The 22,186-nt window shown below is 32.9% G+C and overlaps 1 long non-coding RNA gene across 1 annotated transcript in view; it reads left to right on the forward strand.

The window, feature by feature from the left end:
• The window catches only part of LOC118525172 (uncharacterized), a 58,051-nt gene that overhangs the window by 2,521 nt on the left and 33,344 nt on the right, over window positions 1-22,186 (forward strand). Inside the window, exon 2 of the long non-coding RNA XR_004912011.2 lies at window positions 5,270-5,336. This is a non-coding gene — a long non-coding RNA (uncharacterized LOC118525172). The remainder of the gene's footprint in view (window positions 1-5,269; window positions 5,337-22,186) is intronic.

A 22,186-nucleotide genomic window follows, 5' to 3' on the forward strand; every position in this document is an offset into this window, starting at 1 on the left:
AGGCTCCACCCTCAGTGGGGAGTCGGTTTGAGGATACGCTCTCCTTCTCCCTCTGCCCTTCCCCCCACTCATGCTCTTTCTCTCTAAAATAAGTAAATAAATCTTAAAATAAATAAATAGAGCCATATTTCCACCTGTTTGTTTCACTTTGCATTTTGTCTGAAGAACTCCCTATCCCATTTCCTACGGTATAATTCTGGCTCTGAATACTTTCAGCTTGGGTTTATCTGAAAAGTATTTTTTTTTTTTTAAAAAAAGATTTATTTATTTTAGAGAGAGAGAGTGCATGTGTGCAGGGGTGAGGGGCAGAGTGAGAGGGAGAGAGAGTCTTAAGCCGACTCAGTGCTGAGCACGGAGAGGGACACAAGGCTCAATCTCACAACCCTGAGATCACGAACTGAGACAAAACTGAGCTTGACACTTAACTGACTGCACCACCCAGGCACCCCATGAAAAGTAATTTGCCTTAAGTTTTGAAAAATATTTTCTTGGTGTATAAATTTCAGGCTGACTGCTTTTTGCTTGTTTTTTTTGGCACTTGTTTTTTCACAATCATTGTCCTTTTCCCCCTTCTTGTCCAGCATGCTGTTCATTCCATCAATTTTATTTTGCATTTCAGATGTTTCATTTTTCATCTCTAGATGATTTAGAGCTCTTTATATTTTCCATTTTTCTTTCCATTATGTTTGTTCTTTCCCTTTCAGCTCTGAAAATATTTGTAATAAACATAATAATAGCTGTATTAAAATGTTTTCTTACTAACCCATCATCTCTGGCATATCTAGTTCTATTTCTATTAAATGTTTTTTCTGGTTATGGGTCCTATGTTCTTGCTTTATTACATGCCTCATTTTTAATTGATGTCTGACATTGTGAATTTTGTATAGTGATTACTGGGATTTATAGCCTTTGTAAGAGTCTTAAGGCTTTGTTTTGGCATGCAGTCAACTTACAAATCAGTTTGATTCTCTATATTTTTAAGCTTTGTTAGGAAACAGAATAGACTTTAGGGCTTTTCAGTGAAGGCATGAATCTTCTGAGAATTCTACCTAATTCCCTTTTATTACAAGGACTCTTTATTCTGACACTTGGGGACATGAACGATTTTTGTTTTACATCCGCTTAGACAATTGTTCAGCCTATTGCTTTCTAGTGGTTCTTTTCCAACATCAAGAAGTATCACCATGTACAAGAACAGATCAATGCAAAGCCAAAGAAGTTAGGAGATTCCTCTTCACATCTCCAAATTTTCTGCCTGCAGGTCTCTAATCTCTGGTACTTTGCTCCATGAATTATAATGGCTTTGGCTTCCCTCCATCTGCCCAAATCATTGAGTCATTGGGTCCTGTTTGTACTTTTTTCTCCATTCACTGCAGCCTTGAAACTGCCTCCAGGCAGTATCCTGGGTAAAAATTAGGGTTCAATTATTGGTTTCTCTTCCCTAGGGGACAAAGTTGTGTGGTAACTCTAGTTCAACGTGTATAAACTCTTGTTTCATATTTTTTGTGAAGGGAGGGCAATCTCTCTAACCATAAGTCCCCCACAGTTTGAAGCAAGGGTCTTGATACAATTTTGATTTAGTATCTTGGCCTATAAAAGTGTCAATTTTAGAGGTTTATTCTTGGGTTTTCCACTACAATAGCTATTATCTGACAGGCCATGAAAACAACGTGTGCATTCAGTCAAGTATTTTAGACAGGCACATTAATGTTGGTTTGTAGACCCACTAGATCCACTGTGAGCTGGACCTGGTCCAGGACTCAACTTATTACCTATCTCCTATATGGTCCATTCTAACAGAAGGCCATGGGAATGTCTGAGTCCTTTGATATTAAAGCTGAACTAGGCCCAGTATTCAAAATTTCACAAAACATCGCTTTTTTGCCCCCACTATATTACTCATGTTAATGGACATAGTCTCCCTAAGGAAAGACATAGAGAAAAGTTATCATATGCATTTGTTATGGTGATGCAGGATTCTCTTTTTTAGGGACCAGACTCTACATCTGATAATGGGTTCTGGAGCTGAGTATATGCTCAGGACTAGAAAGTAGGCAAGATATTGTGACTCTTTACTTCTGCCACTGTTCTAAGTCTCCTGGTTTATTTTATAAATCAATTAATCTTTATTCCCATGATGCAGACTGTAAAATTTCTTTGTTGCTACCCATCCATCTTTTTCCCAGGGACACCATGTTCCAGTAGCCATCTTGATAGCTCTGTACAAGACAAGCTCTCTGGTTGCCACTCTGTCATTGTCACTTACTAAGATAATTGTCTCCCCCTTATTTCTGATGATTAAAGGCCATTATATGAACGCTATTATATTGGGATCCTATGTTCACCTTTACTTTTAGGATCCAGTTCCTAAACTCTCCTAGCCTCAGCCTGAAAAAAGAAGGTATTGCTGATTTTCAAGAGGGCACCAGGATCCTCAGAGTAACCCTGTCTCTAATACACTTATCACTGTGGTAATAGAGTGATTTCTGTGACATCACAAAGGATATAGGTGGCTTGTATGTTTTCAGTTTTCTTAGAAAGACCCTCCCAATTTTGCTCCACTTTTTGTTCTAATTTTTCACTGACTCCTACAGAAGATCTGGGGTTTATATGTCAATTACTGTAAGGCCTTTACTATTTCTAAGCTTTTAAGAATCAAAACATCTGTGTGTGTGAGCATATCTTTCTCCTGGTTCTACTCCCACCTTGACAAAGTTTAACTCTTATATCCAAGGAGAGTGCTCTCATAATGATAATCAGTCCCTTATCAAACTTTATTTACAGGCCCAGAACATGCAGGGGGATCTGTGATTTGAGATTCACAAGTGCTTTAATTCAGTGATCCCCATGCCATATTTCAAGTTTAATTCAAACAGTCCTCTGACAGTGGCATATCTGACTTAAATTAATAAAATGTTAATATTTTGGGGGGCTTTGCTTCTTTTCCAATTAAGTCCTAGGCTCAATTCACAGCTTTTAGTACCATATAGTTGAGGTGTAAAAATTTTTATATGCTACTGAAGAGGCCCTCTGGCTATTACACTTCACCTAAATGGGTGATTAGTCACCCTCAGCCCTTCATTGTCTTTCTCCAATGCACTTACTGTCCCCATAACAACTATCAAATGCCATCCTTATCGTAATTACTACTTTCCCTATACGTCTCAACATCCTGATATGTTGTACCCATTAGTGAATTAACCTCCACTTCTATCATTCTAGTTTACCACCTTATCATTCATGAAATTTAACAATGACATTGCCACAGCATACCAGTACCTATCTATATTCATTCTATTACCAGTAATGTGTACCTCATTGCCAGCTGGTGTTGGATGGTCCAATTGTACAATTACGTATAGTGCTGTGTTCTCAGGACCCTGAAGAATGAAATGCCTTAGGTATGTGTTCCTGAAAAGGCTGTTCTGTATGTAGGAGGTTTTATGGAAAGGGCTCACAGGAAGAAGAGTTTTGAGATAGCAACCGAAGCAGAGTTGGTCAGACAGATGTGGAGCTATGACGTGGTTGCTGTAGTGGCCTCAGTCAGTCTCACAGAGAGTGGTGAAGCTCGTGGTGAAGCTCGTGGTGAAGCCCTTTAGAAATGCCCTCCACAGAGGCAAGAGGAACAGGTTATGTATTCCCTTTTTGAGCAGATAAAAACTTGTGAGAGATAGCTACCTTCAGCACAGTAAGTGTAGGTCATCAATTCTCAATATTCCTAGCAACTGGAGTGTTTAACAGAGGATCAGGATTGTGCACTATACCAGCTACTATAAGGATAAAAATTAATTAAAGAATCAACTACTGTAAGTGGTCATCATGTCTATGAAGGAGAATTAGAGTATGCTATTACTGCACAGTTTGTCTCTTCAACCAAATCTGGGGGCAAGGGAATTCTTTTGAGAGAAAAACATGTTTATGTTGAAGACCTACAACCAGTGTTTCCTAAGACATAGTGAAAAGATCATATGTTACAGATTCAATGAAATGGTTCAAAACATTGATTGGATTAGATAATACTCAGGCAAATACTCCATTATTTTGTAACCACTAATATAACACAGTCAGCTACACAAAAAACCTGCATGCATTTTGATTTCCAATAATATACATTTGGATATAGGACTCTGATTTTTAATAATTCTTATAAGTTTAATATATCCAAGTTAGTGTTGCGATAAGAATCAGTCAGCATATTTAGGGAGCTCCATAAATACTGAGCAACATTGGTGTAGTTTGATATAACTCTTTTATATTGGCTTGTGAAATACAATCTCATTATTTTTAATTACATCTCAAATTTCACCAGAGACCATATACTTTGATTGTTGGATAGTGATCTGAATGGGTTTGAGATACTTGCAATTTTAAGTTTCTTTTAAAAAGATGAAGACATTGGCCATTATTGAAGATAATCAAAAGAATGTGACATGGGATCTGAATGAAATTCTTAAAACTTATTGTATCTTTATAATAAAGGAAATTAATCCTAATGTTAATAGTTTGAGACTCCAGTACTCTGGATGGTATTTTTAGTAATAATCCAAATCCATCTCCTTGAAGCAGCTTACTATATTCTCTTTTCTCACATATTACCAAAACATCCTCCCATTTATTTATGTCAAGATTCTCTAGATTACATTCTGTATTTTTTTATTGCAATAATGGACTATTGTAAGAACCAGTTAAGTGTGACAGCAGGTGTTAGAGCTTAAGAATGAAACAACTTGTATAGCATTTACAGGAGAATCTATCTATATTTATATAAATAGTAAGATACATTGTTAAATAAATGAACACATAAAGTAAGGGGATTTGGCAAAGGATACGGTAGGTTTACTTAAATCCTCCTTATGGTCTGTAGCCAATGAAAATAAGTGCATAAGAGTAAGAAGCCCAACATTATTATAATCAGATATCTTTTGTTATTTTCCACATACTGCCCTATCCATCCCCAGTTTCTTCAAAAAAATGAGTTTCAGTGGTTAAAAGGGTAGAGGAAGCGTAAGTAGAAAGAAGTGTCTCAGTAGGGAATGAGTATAAATCTATCACTAACATGGAATAACTAATCCGATGGTTCAGTGGCATCATCTTTATATGTGTAAAACAACAGATTTCCCCTGACACCATCTTCTGACACTTTCGATACAGTCAGCAGGTTAGGGTGGCTATGCTGCCACCGATAAGTAAATTATGGGATCCTGCTGTTAGGAGTGGCTATCATCATTCACTTTGTTCTTCTAATGTCACATTTTTCATTATGTCTTAGGTACACTGCAAAGATGTATTCCACCTCTAACCTTCATGGCACTGAGTATAAATAGATGTGGATTTCAGTAAGTGAAGAACAATATTTCATTGGCAAAAACAGCCTTTCAATTTTAATGATAACTAAACTGCTTTGACCAAAAACGGGCCTTTTTTCCTCTACATTTGTAAATGAGAAAGACTATATTACTAGCAGTTATGAAATACACACAGATGCATGTTACATTTTCTTGAAGATAAAGCTATTTTCAAAGTAATTATTACGTTATTTGACTTCTTTCACTTGTTGACATTTGAAATGGTGAGTAAAGTTCCTGGTATCTTAACATGCATATCAGTAGTTAACTCTAAATTGTTCTAGCAGTCCCTGTACTTTTCACTGCCACGCATAGTTAAAACAGCAAGAAAGCTTGCTCCAACTAAAAGATATCCTTGTTTAAATAGTACACAGATTTTATTAAATTATGGCATTTGATTATGTATCTTAATATTCTCTGACAAAATGGTAAGTTTACTTAAATCATATAGAAATGCCATTATGTTCTTGAGGAAAAACACATGGGGAATTGAGTTGCAAGCTGAACTAGCCACTTTTTTCACTGAATAGAGTTTTTACTGAAAGTCATAATATGATTATTCCAACACGGGTATTTGGCAAATCTAATTTTAAATACGTATAGTTCATTAATGTTGAGTATAATTTCATTGTTCTGGTTGGATTTATTTCTCTAGTTGAGAATGTGTTCTCTGTTTTTCCTCCTCTTATTTACTTACGGTATTTTTGGTACTCCATTTCAGTTTACCTATTTGTACTTTATAATTCTACCTTTTTTTTCCTGCACTGTTCTTTAGATTAATTTCTACCATTTTATGTTCAAATTCATGGACTGTTTCTTGTTATCTGTATTAAATTGTTAAGTCCATGTTCCACTGATAAGTCCATTCTGTATTTTTCTTTTAAGTTTTTTTTTACTGTTTTTTTAAACTTACTTGTATAATGTCTACCTTTTTTATATTTTATAGTTCTCTGCTGAGATTTCTTATTTTTTCATTCATTACAAGCATAATTACCCTTTTTTTCTTTGAAAATAGTTTCAATAGATTATTTAAAATTTTATTTGGCTAAGATCACCATCAAATTATTTTGTTTTTTTTTTTCCTTTTGACTGTGGCTCGCATTCACTTATTTTTATGTGTTGTAATTTTAGATTAGACCTTTTACATTGTGAAGAATAGGTGTTAGAGATTCTGAATTCTGTTATATTCATTTAAAAGTAATTTATTTTTATTTTTTAAATTTATTTTTAAGTATACTTGATGCCTGTTATATTAGTTTCAGGTATACAGCATAATGATTCAGTAACTCTATACATTATGCTATGCTCACCATAGTTGTAACTACAATCTGTCACTGTACAGTGCTATCACAATACCATTGACTATATTTATTCCCTTATGCAGTACTTTTAATCCCTGAGACATATTTATTCCATAACTCAAACCTGAAGCTTGTACCTTCCACTCCCTTTGCCCATTTTGTCCATCCCTCTGGCAACCACCAGTTTGTCATCCATATTTATGGGTCTGTTTTTGCTTTGTTTGTTCATTTGTTTTGTTTTTGAGATTCCACATATAAGTGAAATCATATGGTACTTGTCTTTCTCTGACTTATTTCATTTAACATAATACCCTCTAGGTCACTCCATGTTGTTGCAATTGGCAAGATCTCATTTTTTTTTGACCGAATAATATTCCAATACACACACACACACACACACACACACACACACCTTCTTTATCTATTCATCTATCATGGACAATTAGGTTGCTTCCAGAGCATGGCTATTATAAATAATGCTGCAATAAACATAGGGGTGCATATATCTTTTTGAATTAGTGTTTTCATTTTCTTTCGGTAAATGGCCAGGAGGGGAATTTCTAGATTGGATGATATTTCTATTTTTAATTTTTTGAGGAACCCTTATACTATTTTCCACAGTGGCTGCACCAGTTTGCATTCCCACCAACAGTGCAAGAGGGTTCCTTTTTCTCCACATCCTCACTAACACTTGTTATTTCTTGTCTTTTTTATTTTAGCCATTCTGATTGCTATGAGGTGATATGTTACAGTGGTTTTGATTTGCATTTTCCTGATGATAAGTGATGTTGAGCATCATTTCATGTGTCGGTTGGGTATCTATAGGTCTTCTTTGGGGCAAAAAAAACAAAAACAAAAACAAAACTATTCAGATCCTCTACCAATTTTTAATCAGATTATTGGTTTTTTGGATGTTGAGTTGTATAAGTTCTTTATAATTTTTGGATACTGGTCCCTTATTATATATATATCATTTGCAAATATCTTTTCTCATTTAATAGGTTGCCTGTTTATTTCATTAATGGTTTCCTTTGCTGTGCAACATTTTTCTTTTGTTTGTTGTTGGGGTAGTCCCACTAGTTTATTTTTGCTTTTGTTTCTCTTGCTTGAGGAGACATACTTAGAAAATGGTTTCTAGGGCCGATTTCCCTGCCTATCTTTTCTTCTAGGAGTTTTATGGTTTCGGGTCTTTCATTTAGGTCCTTAACCAGTTTTGAATTTATTTCTGTGCATGGTGTAAGAAAGTAGTAAGACTATCACTATTTGCTGATGATATGATACTATACATAAAAAAACCTGAAGACTTAAACACTATAAATCAACAAAGTTGCCAAATACAAAATTAATGTACAGAAATCTGTTGCATTTCTATATACTCATAACAAAGTATCAGAAAGAGAAGCTAAGAAAACAATTTCATTACAATTTCACCAAAAATAAGTAAATAAAATACCTAGGAATAAATTTAATCAAGGGTATGAAAGACCTGTACTCTAAAACTATAAGACATTGATGAAAGAAATTAAAGATGACACAAACAAATGGAAAAGTATTATATGCTCATGGATTGGAAAAATAATGTTGTTAAAATGTTCATAGTACACAAAGCAATCTGTAGATTCAATGTAATCCCTAACAAAATACTAACAGCATTTTTCACAAAATGAGAATGATCCTAAAATTTGTAAAGAACCACAAAAGAACCCGAATAGCCAAATGTTTTTATTACAATGTCATATCTTTGGCAACTCTAAGTTAAATTTAAAGTCATCATTGCTAGTTACTGCAGCATGTGAAAGTAGGGTTCTGAAGTGTGAAATGTGTAATAAGATGAGAGACAGAAGTATATGTCAGAAAAAATTAAGGAAGAAGTGTTCATTGAAACATATGCCATCAACAATGGCAGCACTTCCTTTATATCAAAATTCATGTTTAGTGATAAAAAGGGATAAGAAAGAAAATTTTTCAAATAACTATGTGTTAAACTTCACTTTTTTTTCATTTAATTTTACAATAAAATTTAGAGCTAGGTTTCATGATGTGTATGCAGAAGAGGAAAGAGACAAGTTGTAAATATTTCCTGAAAAAGTGAAGGTACTAAAAGTCAGACACTTGCTTTCTTTCCACATTAGTCTCCAAATATTTAATTCTAAGTCTACATTAGACAAATGATTTAAACTATTGGGCTCATTAAATAGGGAATTAAAAGTAATTACTTGCTTAACTGATTTTTCACAAAATTGACTGACTCTTGCAGAAAATTCTGCAATGACGATTATGTTTAGTGTGATTTACATAATAGGTGCAGATATTATGTGTTTACAAAATCATGATTATAAATAACATGTAATTAAGATATACTGCAATCATCAAACAAAAATTCTGAGCAACAAATATGAGTGTGCATGTACTATTATTTGCAAAACAATAGAAATTGATAATGTAGCAGAATTATACTGAATGTGATCTAATCTTTTTGATTATGCCAAAAATACTTCATGATATTGCAATGATTCAAAGTCTTCAACATGAATATTAATTACATTATGATGGTAAAACAAGAAAAATGACAACTAATTGTCTCCTGTTAATAAAATGACAGATAAAATAAGCTAATTTTCTATTTTCCCCAAATAAGGTCTAGTTAAGTTCAAAGCTCTCCACAATATAGATTCTTAAAATATCTTTGTTAATGTGACTTAGAAGCATTAGCTCTCATCCTCTTTCCCTCCCACTTCCCTTATAATCAGCTTATGCTGTACAGAAGTAAAGGGAAAATTTTGATCATCTGAACTCCTGGGAGATCTACTTGAAATTTGCTTCACAGCATAGTGTGCCCATCTCTTGTCACTTCCAGCTGTGCTCAAGGAGTGCTCCTTTTTTCCCACCTGAAACGCTATAGTATCACTTCAGAAGGCTGAAAACTGTAAATAACTCTTATACTTTGAGACTGTTAAAAATTAAATATAAGAGGAAGTCACCAAAAATTAAAATCTTCCAAATAAAGGTCTTTTGTGAAAAGATCTTTAACTCCTAAGCTATCTTTAATGCCTTAAAATGGTGAGACTATACTAAACATATTTATGAACAGCTGCAGTAAGTCCCAAGAGAACCTCAGATCCTCATTGCCTTCATACTAAGACTATTCATCTTTTCCATATATGTCAGTTCTTGGGACTTTTAAGGCCACTTCTCCCAAATTTTTGCCATTAAATATATCATTTGCAATATACATAAATCTGCATCCTTAACATTTATAACCATAGACATCAAAGGATTTGGTTAAATGTTTAGCCAATGGCTCTCAATTTCATTATTTTCTTTATAGGGAAATGGGAGGCGGTAGGTACTATATTCTTTCAAACACATCACATTTTTCCCCTATCCAGTAAAGGTTTGGATTCCATCACTCTGATGTTTTCCTGGTATTTCCCCAAGCCTCTATATACAAATGGATTTTCAATTTTTGGTATAAATAAAACACTATATATGTTTATATGGATCCAAATGAGAGGCTGTCTTAGTTTCATCACCAAATGCTTCAGCTCGTTATTTCTTCCTTTTTGCCCAATTAAAATCTATAGTAAGAGATGTGATACATGCACACTTAAAAAAATCTCGCACAATGTCACTAATGATTTTAAAGTATAGAACTGATCATACCAGTTGTCTAAAACTAAAACCATATAGCAAAGCTAAACTGCCTTACAGGGATAGTATTTTCTACCTAGTTTATTCTGATACAAAATCTACCACGGCATAGCTTTATAAACATTGTATTTCCAATTTTGAGTTCAAATAGGTTATGGAAAGAGTCATTTCAGCAAAAGCATATGTTTAAAGATTCATCATGTTAATATCAGCTATCCATATAGTACAAAGAGTGCAAATTAATAAATGTGTCATAAATGTTTTATACTCACTCTGTTGGACAGTGTCGGGGGAAGATATATGCATTTAGCAAAGAATAGTTTGTTTTAAAACCACTAGAAGAAAATAAGACAGAAGAAATGTTCTTATTCATTACCTAGTAGCAAATTTCAGTGACAAAAAAAATCACAAGACATATGAATAACAAATTAATTCATTTCAATGAGCAATTTATTAATATCTAATGAATTTGTAATAATGGAACAGCCAGTAGTTATATACCCAAAAGAGGAGTCAGCAATGCATTTTTACTTTTCAGCTTTCCCCACCATATTTATATAGAAACGGGTTCTGTTATGAAATATATTTTACAACTCAAATCTAACTTATTTCATAGTAACAGTACATGCATGTGGCTCCCAGAAAACCCAAAGTTCCTTGTGTTCAATTCATAAATTTTCTAATCGGGCAGATAATTGTTTTGAAAAGTGTTAAAACAAGTTCTCTGTGTTTAGATATTGGTATCCAATTTGTTTCAATGAATGTATTGATTCTTGATCAATAGGAAATATTTAGATGAGGAACTTACAATATGCCAAATATTTGGGAGACTGTCACTCCCCATCTATCATTACCAGGCCTTTAGATCTATACAGAATTTTTTAATTTATTAGTTTATGTAATTATGGAGCTCTTATTGACAATTTAGAATCTTTAAAAAGTGCAAACATAAAATGTTGCATATACATTTGCAGAGTTTCACTTCCCAGTAGTTTTGATACAGTTCAGAAATGCTTTGCTAACTTCTCTTAGTGCATTCAAAATTTTATTTTGCCCACACGTATTTATTTTACTTCAATTTTTGTAAACAAGTATGGAAAAAAACAGGATGCATTAATTTCTTAGTTGGAAGACTCATTATTTTAGAACATTTTGTTTTCATTTTATTTGTCCAAGCAATTTGACTTGCAACTTGCAAAACTAAGTACAAATTTCACTGCATCTGACCCTCTCATATCCTTCTCTTCTATAATAGCAATCATCTTCTACAAGTTCCAACTTTTTCTGATATTTCTCATCATCTTTCAAAAATGATCTAAAACATCCCGTCTTAAAAGACACTACCAAAATATGGCCTCTATATTCTGTATTCTTTCCATCATGGTAAGTACTACCTTTGCTGAAGCCATCACTAACTCCCCCAAATTAATTTATCTTGTATATAATTTATATTATCATTTTAAATTTTTCTAATACACCTCCACTTCATTTATTTCACACAGGAACATTTCTTTCATTTTAAAGAGGATCTTTAAAAAATTCAAAGTGGGGCATCAAATCAAATCTTTTTTTTTTTTTTTTTAAAGATTTTATTTATTTATTTGACAGAGAGAGACACAGCGAGAGAGGGAACACAAGCGGGGGAGTGGGAGAGGGAGAAGCAGGCCTCCCGCAGAGCAGGGAGCCCGATGTGGGGCTCGATCCCAGGACTCTGGGATCATGACCTGAGCCGAAGGCAGACACTTAACGACTGAGCCACCCAGGCGCCCCAAATCTTGAGATCAATACTACTAATGCACATTTCTTTGGTCACTGTCCGACAGTATCCATCAAATGGTTGGACAATGAGGAAAATCTCTGAATTTCAAGGATGAATGTAATGAAAACACAAAATACATTATATATGCAAAATAAAGAAAAAAAGTTATGTCAGAAACAAAAGATGTAATACTATAACTCAATGTGGTATTCAAAGTGAAATTTTTGATGAAGATAGTTTTTTTGAAGAAAATAATGATGAAACAAGGAAAGGATTATATTAAGTTGCTGTTCATTCTGGAACATGAGGACAGGATGGTAATAAAATGAAACGGCAGAGAAAAAAATAAAAATAAAAAAATTAAATATTGGCTTGCGTACTTTTCATAGGAAAATAGTGTAGAACATAAGACTTAAAAAATAGTGAGAAATGAGAGAAACACAAAATAGAAAAAGATTCAATACATTATTAAGTCTAAACAAGAGATAAAACAAATGGAAGATGAATGCTTTCAAAATGTAATTTAATGAAACTACATTAAGAAGAACTTGAGTCTAAAGTTTGAAAGGACAAAATTTATGAGAAAAAACTAATAATGACTGGTGGTAGCTGAACAAAGGCAATTCAAAGGTCAATAATTAATTATACAGGTTTCTGAGTTCTCTATCCCACCTCTCCCTGAGCAAAAATCACCTATAAGGAGTAAGTAATTGAATTGGTTTAAAACTTATATAAAGAAATGTTGAACATATGGACATTTGGGAGTCTATAAATCTTCAGGGGAAAGTAGGATCCAAACTTTCAAAGAATTTCAATCATCCATGTATAAAAGGAAAAAGACATATTTTTTAAGCATGCAGACACTCACAGAGAAAAGTTACCATAATCTTGTCTTTACAGATAATAATAGTAGTAATAATAATATTGGATCAGCTTCACCAACCCAACAAGTAAAAGAAGAAAACTGATTTAAGGCCTGTTTTTTTTTTAATTTATTTAAATCTAGAGCTAATATTCCAACACATAATGTAAATATTATAAGCTACTGTAATATAAAAATTAATATAATGAACAAGAACAGGGAGGAGATAGCAGAAAAAGTGGGTAAAAAACATATACCTTCTCTATCATAGATGAAATAAATCAACACTATATAAAATAAAGAATTGATTAGATTATTAAATGTAAGATAAGCATTAGATATAGGAATATAATATGAAAACCCAAATACAAATTTGCTCCTTGGAGGAAAAGGCTTAAAATAGGATGAATACAAATTATAAATATTGAAAAAATTTGGAAATGGGAGCTCAATAGAATGATTATTTAAAGCTATCCATGCATCCCTGGCTAACTGAAAAGCTATGCATACATAGAGAGGACTTGAAGGAGCCTGCCATAGAGTGAAAGCCAAGTCAGTCTTGAAAAGGCTGAACTTTGAGTACACAACCAAACCCAAATTTTGGTTCTTCCATAAAGAAAATGAGAAGTCAAGTTACAGACTGAAAGAGTATATTTACAAATCATATACCTGATAAAGCAATATATATAAATCTCTTAGAACTCAATCATAAGTAAAATAAAAAACCACAATATATATAAATCTCCACAATATATATAAATTTATCTGCTATATAAATTTCTTAGAACATAATCGTAAGTAAAATAAAAACAAGAAATGGGCAAAATATCTGCATTGAAATTTCCCCAATAAAGATAAACAGATGTCTATTATGTACATGAAAAGGGGTTCTACACCTTTAGTCACTCAGGAAATGTAAATCAACCCACCATGCAATACCAGGAATACCCACTAGAATGGTGGTAATCTAAAAGACTGACAATACCAAGTATCTTCAACAATTTGATTGGTAGCTAAAGCTAAGGGGAGAATTACTGGATCATATGAGAAGTCAAAACCTATGTCGATACAAAGACTTGCATGCATAAGTTATATAAGTATTATTCATAATACCCCCAAATCATTATATCCAATCCAAACTCATATTGACTAATGAGTGGATGAACACAAAGTCCTATATACATATAATGGTGTTCCACTCAGCAATAACAAGAAATATACCTATTGGGGCACCTGGGTGGCTTAGTTGGTTAGGCACCTGACTCGATCTCAGCTCAGGTCATGATCAAAAGGGTCATGAGATCAAGCCCCTCATCAGGCTCTGCACTCAGCAGGAAGTGTGCTTCTCTCACTCACTCTCCCTCTTCCTCTGCCCCTCCCCCCTCTTGTGCTCTATCTCTCTCTCAAATAAATAAATCTTTAAAAAAATAAATAAACCTATTAACACAGTCTGCAAAATGGATAAATCTTAAAAACATAATCCCCAGTGAAAGAAGCCAGACCCAAAAGAATACATCATTTAGGATTGCATTTACAGGAATTTCTAGAAGTAAATCTATAGAGATTCGTGGTTGTCTAGGTCAAGAAAGGAAAGGTAATTGATTACAAAGGAGCATAAGGGACATTTTGAGGAATGATTTTAAAGTTCTAGAAGTGGAATATATTTATGGCTGCAAAATTATAGAAGATTATAAATGACTGAATTGGATACTTACAATGAGTGATTTTTATATAAATTAGGCTTAAAGCAAATATAATTAAAGGTCAGACTGAGCTGAAGTTTAACCAGGTTTACCTTTTCAGTGGGAAATGTAAGAATTATTTTACTATCAAACCATGGTCTTCTGAAGTATGGATGTTTTCTGCAATCCTTGCTATATTAGAGCTCAGTTCAATACCTAGTACACTGTAGACCATAATGAAATGGGTTAAATTAGATAATTGAAGGAGAATTAATTAGCTCATGTATGAACATGTTTGGATGTGGTGCTACTCCTTTCTATAAAATAAATTATATAGGCAGGAGTAGTAACTTAAAATGTCAGGTAGAATAGCATCCAGAAAATGGAATAGTAATAGGTAAATTTTCTAGATGCTAAATACATATAGCTTATATGGAAAGTGGAGATTACCTCACTACTATATAAATTAGATGTAGTTAGAATCTGTATCACATGATCTTGTAAATATGTATAATTCCATATAAACATTAGAAATGTGACAATTATTTGATAAAATAATTTATTCATGTTGTATAGTTACAAGTCTGCAAATTATTTTTTTTTCTGTTCTCCACTTAAAATGTTGACCTCAAAAACAGCTATTTATTATCAACTGTTTTCATTAAGCTATATTGTCACTTACGTATATTTGGTTTCCTCAATAAATTCAACTTTTTTTTTTTTAAAGATTTATTTATTTAAAGTAGATTCCACACGCAGCACGGAGCCCAATGTGGGGCTCAAACTCACAACCTGAGATCAAGACCTGAGCTGAGATCAAGTGTTAGACATTTAACCAACTGAGACACCCAGGCATCCCAGATTTATTTATTTATTTATTTGAGAGAGAGAGAGAGAGAGAGAGAGAGAGAGAGAGCGCACACAGGAGCAGCGAGAAGGGCAGAGGGAGATGGAGAGAATCTCAAGCAGACTCCCAGCTGAGCACGGAGCCTGATGAGGGACTTGATCCCACAACCCTAAGTTCATGACTCCAGTGGAAATCAACACTTAACTGACTGAGCCACCCAGGTACCCCCAACTTGTGTTTTTATAGTCATGAGGTCAATATTTATATGAATTATACTATTCATAAATGCTTCCTTTTCCATGTTCCATGGACTATGCTTTCTAGCATGGGAGTTGACAGTTTGTTTTGATATTTTCTTCTATTAAATTCTCCATCAAAAATAGAAAAGAGGAAATCATATTAAGAAATAAAATCTGAGAATATCTTGTCACTGTTATTGACACTTAAAAACTGTATGTATTTTTCTGACAAGCAATTTTCGCTAGATATTTTTAGTGATACACTATAAATTACCTGATGGTTAGTGTTCAAACTCTCGAACAACATCAATGATCATTTTCTTTCACTGAATTACTACTAAAAAAGTTGGCAGTGGAGGCAATTTTGTGAAATCCTGACACACATATAGAATATTATCACTGCTACCTTTGTTGCATATGCTTTGCATTATTTTTTTTTTGCCATATCAAAGAACTTTAAATACTAAGATGTAATAAAAACCATAGAAGTGGCCAACATTGTTACATGTTTCTATGTGAGGATGGTAAAGCTATACTTTGTTTAATAACTAAAATTAACATCATAAAGAATTAGAAATCTACTTGATTAATATTTTGAATTTTATGCCTTACATGAGAAAAGGTTAATCATGAGACACATACCTATCTGGTCTCTAACAAAAATATTAAACTAACAGTACTGCTTTACTTTATTAATAGTATACTCATTTTTGTTTTGACACAATTTTTATTTTACAGTGAACTTTTTATTTGTTCCTTTGACATGTGTAATTTAACATGTGTAAAAATTACTCTTAAAATATATTCCCAAATCAGGCATTTATTAACAATCCTTTAAAAATACATTAAAATTGAATCATGTTTACAGAAAGTAGATCAAGATAGCAGAGATTTAGCCCAGTTTATCTGAAATCAAAGGGCATATATCACTTACTTATCACTTACTTATGAACAAGCCAAATTATTTTGAGAAATTTCTGTAGGAAAAAAATGATGGCCATACTTGACTGATGGAAAAATAATGGTAGAGTAAATGTCCCCCTAATGCACTTCTATAAAGTTATTTTTCTAATAGATTTATTCTGGACTGTGCAGAGACCAGATTATAGATTCAGGATTTTTTAGATAGCAATTAGAATATTTGGGCCAATTGAAAAAAATCCTACAATGTCATCTATACTTCTGTTAGCAAGCAAAACCAGTGATGCATCACTGCCTTAACATAGTACTATATGTGGGTACTATGATCAGAAAATTAATGTAGGACAGGTAATAACTGGGAACCCTCAGAAGTGTAATTGTTCCCAAATCCACAGCAAGATACTGAATCACAATAACCAACCAACAGCATATTAAGAACCTTTAACAAGATCACCAGGTGTTTGAGAATTCTGTTACAGAGAATCAGTGCAAAACTAAGAATCAACAGTGTTTGAAGACAAAGAAGAAACTCCACAAACAGACAAAATTATAGTTTCACTGAAACAGTTAAAAGACCCATTTTAAAAGGCCGTTAAGTAAGTTTGCTCTGTTTAATGTGATAAGATTTGAAATTGTAACAAGAAGAGATAATAAATCAAGGTCAAGTCCTACGTTTCAATGGAGCAAACTGAAACCCTTAACTAGGAAATTCTTCTAAAACAGGTGAGAGATGAAAATGTAGCATGGATAAAATAAAATATAAAGGCATGAAATATAGGGCTAAATGTTTCAATACTAATATACTAAACACAAGAGAAGAAAATAGTTTAGAGATAAATGAACAAATAATGTCAGAATTAAAGTCCTCAAAACTTAATAAAAAAAAATAACAAACTGAGGGTTGATGTTAATAAAATATAAAAAAAATTAGGATTAAAACTCAAAAACAAAAATTAAAAAACAAAATGAGGAGAAAAAAGGAAAGAGCAAGGAAAGGAAACCATGAAATCTCTGCCCATCAAGTTTGATAAAAATATTCAAAGGGGATCACAGGAGAAAAAACTAATTCTCTATAAAAAAACAAGATTGACAGTATATTTCTCATTAGCTACATGGATATTGGTAATAGTTCAACATCTCTAATTATTGAGGGAAAAATATAAAACTAAAATACAATTGCAAAATAATAATTAGCATTTAGGAACATTTATGGGCTTCTAAGTATAAGTAGACTAAACTCGGTTACTTTCTGAAAGCACACTAAAGAATGTGTTTTAATTAAAGTGAAAAATTAAGTTAGAAGGTCACTTATGCTTACAGACAAGTATTAGATTTATTCTCCTCTCTGAACAACAACAACCCAAAAACGTGACATAGTGATTTTGAGATACCTCACATTGGCAACAAAGTGTAATTATCACTGTGAGATGGGAGAGCAAGTGAAAGGAATTTCAAGGACTTACGGTCTTGGTGCAGGAGAGCTTCCCGACCATGTTGCCAGTAGAGAAAACTGGAGAATTCATCTTTGATGAAAAGACAGAACTAAAGTGGCTAGAGTTCACAGACAAAAGGGAAAGCTTCACAGAAAGCCTCCTAGAGTCTGCAATTAAGAACTAATCAGGACGTTTGATATGACGAAACTACTCAAGGTAAGGGAAGAACCACATTAAAAAAATGAGTGCCTTTTATCACCACCCAGACTGGAACAATTCCTAGTTCATGCGGGATTTAAAAGAGTACTCGGGGGGCGCCTGGGTGGCTCAGATGGTTAGGCGTCTGCCTTCAGCTCAGGTCATGATCCCAGGGTCCTGGGATCGAGCCCCGCATCGGGCTCCATGCTCTGCGGGAAGCCTGCTTCTCCCTCTCCCACTCCCCCTGCTTGTGTTCCCTCTCTCGCTGTGTCTCTTTCTGTTAAATAAATAAATAAAATCTTTAAAAAAAAAAAAAAGTACTGGGTAAGGTCTTGTTTCAGTAGTAGGTCACAATTGCCTTACACTGGGCACTGCTCTAGGTCTACTTAAACTACACAAGTGAGTCCCAAAGGAATCAAACTGTTTACAATTAGCTGCATAGGGACAAAAAAGCTTAAGAGAAATTATAGCTGTACAAAGATGTCCAAAACCCAACCAAGGAAACTCACACTGTATGGCATCCAATTCAATGCTATCAGGCATCTAAAGAAGCAGAAAAACAGAACTTCTAATAAAGAGAAATATCTCAATTGAAACCAACCCAAATAGTGCAGATGCTTAAAATTAGCAAGAAAGGACAGTAAAACAGTTCTTTAATTGGTATTCTGTATGTAAAATGTTCAGCGGAGACTTGGAGTATGTAAAAAAGAAAAAAAAAGACAGAGCAAACTTACAGAAATAAAAACTACAACTTCTGAGATGAAAAAAATACATTGTATGGTATTAATGGCAGAAAAGATATTGCAGAATTTTAAAAAAAAAAGTTACCTTGAAGAGAAAATAGAAAATATCCAAATGAAATACATAGAAAAAAATAATTAAGAAAAGTCTATCATTGAGCTGTGAAACATTTAAATGGTCTAATATATATATATATAATACTCCTCAAAGGAGAGGAGAGAGAGGAAGGGAGAAAAAATATGAAAGAAATATTGGCCAGAAGTTTCCAAATTTCATAATTATAAATTCACAGTTCTAAAAAGCTTAATGAACCCTACACACAAAACAAGAAAAAAAAAAACAGCACATAATATAATTGTCCCAAATCAGTAAAAAGGAGAAAAACCTAAAAAGGACAGATTTTATAAATCAGAGGAACAAATATAAGGATAAGAACATATTTTCCATTAGAAATATCTCCCAAAAGTGAAGGCAAAATAAAAAGTTTTCTGGCAAAGAAATACTAATGTAATATTATGAGAATCACTTCGTAAGAACTGTTAAAGTTCTTCAGTAATAAACAAAAAGTACCAGACGGAAATGTGTATCAAACAAAAAAACAGAGTACCAGAAATGGTTTCTACAAAGAAAAATACATGTTTTTTTCTCATTATTTAAATCTTGTTAATATACAATGTACTTTTAAACAAATAACAACACTATTTATCAGGTTTATTATACCTGTGAAAGTAAATGTTTGACAAGAGCATTAACATTGATGGAAGAAGTGAAAGTAAGGTTCTCATACTCTATCTGAAGTACTAGAATATTATTGAGGATAGGCAGTGATAAGTTAAAGATATGCATTGTGAACCAAAAGGTAGCAAATATAATTACATATTATATAGCTAATAAGTTATAGCTAATAAAACAAAAAATGGAGATGAAATAGAATAATAGATCTCAATGAAAAGAGTCAAAAAAAAGAAGAAAAATGTAAAAAAACAAGATAAGGTCAGTAAAGAGCAAATTGCAAGGTGGCAGGTTTAAACACAACATATAAATATATTTATCAACAATCATATAAAATGTAAATTATGGGCTAAACAAGATTATCAGATTATACTACAAGTCAAGACCCAAATATATGCTGCTTCAAAGAAACATGCTTTTATAATTATAGCATAAACTAGACATAAGTAAAAGAATGAAAAAGATTCTAGACTCACACTAAACAAAATAAAGATGATGAAGCTGTATTAATATCAGGCAAAGTGGAAGGTGATTTCATAGTTTTAAGGTGTTTAATTTGTGAAGGGAATATTACAGTCATAAAGTCTGTGTACATACACACAAAGCTTTAAAATATATAAAACAAAACTGATAAATCTCAAAAGGAATATACATCAAAATTATGATCAAAGATTCCAACATCCACTTTCAACAACTGATAGAAGAAACAGACTGAAAAGTCATAAATATTCTAAAGGTTTAAACAAAACTAGAAGCCAAAGGTGTTGAACTTAGTATTAATAGAATATACCGGACAAGAGAATGCACATTCTTTTCACATGTACAGGGAACATTTACCAAGACTGACTATATCCTGCACCATGAAACAAATTTGAATGAATATGGCAGGCTTCAAGTGATACATATTATGTCTTCTGACCACTGCATAATTTAACTAAAAATGATAAACCTGTAATCATATCGAATAGGTAGAAAAGAGAAAAGAGACATTATTGATGCCCAGATGTATTCACTGGGGAACTATACTAAAGCTTTAAGGAAGAAATAATATCAATCATGCTCAAAATATTCTAGGAAATTAAAGAGAAGGGAATAGTTCCCAATGAATTCTACTAGTCCTACTTTATTATATACAGAAACCCTCAGAAAAATTCCAAGAAAAAAAAAAACTAGCAAATGATGTCCTCATGTACATAGTTGTAAAAATTTTTAACAAATATTTAGCAAATAGAATCCAACATATTAAACTAATAGTATATTATAGCCTATGGAGTTTGTCCCAGGAATACAATCCTAATGTAATATTTAAAAAAATCAGTCAATGCTAAATTCTACATGATGTCTGCGTTATCTTCAAAGAGTAAAATAAAAATTAATGGGAGAACTAGAGAAATCTGTGTGAGGTCTGCAGCTTAGGTAATTGTTACATACCAAAGATAATTCCTTGGTTTTTACAAATATACCATGGCTATATAAAATGTTAACATTAGGGATACTGATGAGTGGTGTGCCAGAACTCTCTGTGTTACCTTTGCAACTTTTCTGTATGTTTTTTATTCTTAAATAGTTTATTTAAAATCAGTCAATGCAATGGGGACTCTTAATAGACTACATGTAGGAAAAAAAAACAAACCTATGATCATTTAGTTTTTTTTTTTTTTAAAGCACCTTACAAAATCCCTTATAAAATCTCTCAGCAAACTTGGCATAGATGTGAACTTTCCTAAGCTGATACAGAGCATCTATGAAAAAATTTCCATCTTTTCACCAAATGGTGTTGGAACATATTGATATCCACATGCAAAAAAAAAAAAGAACCTAGATACAGACTGTATACTTTTCACAAACATTAACCCAAAATGGATCACAGACCTAAATATAAAACACCAACTATAAAACTCCTAGAAGGTAATATAGAAAATCTAGAGGAGCTTGGGTTTGGCAATTACTTTTTGGATACAAAGCAAAGGCACAATACATGACATAATGATAAACTGGATTTAATTAAAATTAAAAATTTCTGTTCTGCAAAAAACAATGTCAAGAGAATGAGAAGACAAGTCACAGACTGGAAGAAAATATTTGTAAAAGACATTTGATAAAGTACTACTATCTAAAATATGCACAGAACTTTTAAAACTCAGCAATAAGTGAACTAGCAACCCAATTAAAAAATGAGCCCCAAAGCTTAACGCCTCACCAAAGAAGATATACTGATGGCAGATAAGTATATAAAAAGATGTTCCACATCACATGTCATCAGAAAATGCAAAATAAAACAATGAGATACCACCTATTAGAATGGCCCAAATCTAGAACACTTATAATACCAAATGCAGGTGAGGATGGGGAACAACAAGAATTGTTATTGCTGATGGAAATGTAGGATGGTACAGCCACTTTGATAGATGGCTTGGTGTTTTATTAAAAAAAAAAATGAAACATACTCTCACTATACAATCCAGCAACATGCTC

Source organism: Halichoerus grypus, chromosome 4, assembly GCF_964656455.1.
Source record: "Halichoerus grypus chromosome 4, mHalGry1.hap1.1, whole genome shotgun sequence".
Taxonomy (NCBI): Eukaryota; Metazoa; Chordata; class Mammalia; order Carnivora; family Phocidae; genus Halichoerus; species Halichoerus grypus.